At 42.9% G+C, this 1,153-nt stretch overlaps 1 non-coding gene across 1 annotated transcript; it reads left to right on the top strand.

Moving 5' to 3' along the window:
* Positions 1-350: 350 nt before the first annotated feature.
* Trnat-ugu (transfer RNA threonine (anticodon UGU)) lies at positions 351-425 on the top strand. The gene has a single exon. It is a non-coding gene; the product is annotated as a tRNA-Thr (tRNA).
* Positions 426-1,153: the final 728 nt, after the last annotated feature.

The raw sequence follows: 1,153 nt of genomic DNA, 5'->3' as shown, positions 1-1,153 counted from the left end.
CGGTCGCGTGGCTCCCGACTGAAGCGCCTACAACCGCTCGGCCACATCGGCCGGTCTATCATGTATTCTAGAAGAGTTGCAAGGTCCTCAGTGGCGCCTGTTCTTTCGAGAGCAGTTACTATCTTCATATCTATGGTTAAACGTTACCCAGCCATTGACCTTCGTCTGTGCGAATGCGCACAGGTTGCCGGAACTCTTACGGGAATCGTCACCTTAGTGTGAGCCAGTAATGAGTGGATGGACAAATACCTATTAAGTACATTACGTATGCGGATTGTGGACGGTTGGGGATGTGAGTCTCACGGGAAGCGTGCGAGGGATAAATTCCTGCAGTCGTGCTGTTCATGTGTGCCCTCGATGGCTCAGATGGATTGAGCGTCTGCCTTGTAAGCAGGAGATTCTGGGTTCGAGTCCCAGTAGGGGCACACTTTTCAGCTGTCCCCATCGAAGTATATCAACAACACCTGTCGGCAGCTGAGGGTTTCAATTAATTATCAGTTGTGAAGGTGATTCGATGAACCCTTTGCCAGGCACTTAAATGTGTTTTGCAGGGTATCCATATAGATGTAGATGATAACTCGTCCCGTGTCGCACGTGCTCAAAATGATTCATACTGCAGAATGCATGCAAACATACTCACCGAAAATACGGACGAATATCAAGTGCAGGCTGCCGAGTGCTGCATATCCAGCTTTGACAGATCGGCTTTTCCTGCCAAGAAGAACAGGAAGTTGCTGTCTAGGAACAATCAGAGGTAGAGGAAGGGTTGATAAATACTCCTTGACTTGCAGACTAAACGTAAATAACGAAAATACATTTTTGGTAAAAATTGGTCAAAACATAATCGTTTGCCCTCCGTATTGGATTAGCTGTTTTGAATATTGAAAATCTGACTTCAGATTCGTTTTCAGCGACATTAAAAATATATATGTAACACTCAGTTCATGCAAATCGAAGTAATAATATAACTAAATGTTTTCCCTAAACTTTGAACACATTTTTTTCGGGTAACTATTTTCTCAGAACGGCATGCAGCATAAATTAAAAGTGGTTCGTTCTCTTAACATCTACCTCTGACCCCTAAAAGTAAACACTTTTCTTAGGAACTTATAGCTATAATATGACATTTGTTAATATTAACTAATTTTTGTGT

Source organism: Schistocerca gregaria, unplaced genomic scaffold (genome assembly GCF_023897955.1).
Source record: "Schistocerca gregaria isolate iqSchGreg1 unplaced genomic scaffold, iqSchGreg1.2 ptg000526l, whole genome shotgun sequence".
NCBI lineage: Eukaryota > Metazoa > Arthropoda > Insecta > Orthoptera > Acrididae > Schistocerca > Schistocerca gregaria.
Note: the sequence above shows the minus strand (reverse complement) of the source record. Positions and strands in the feature narration are given on the sequence as shown.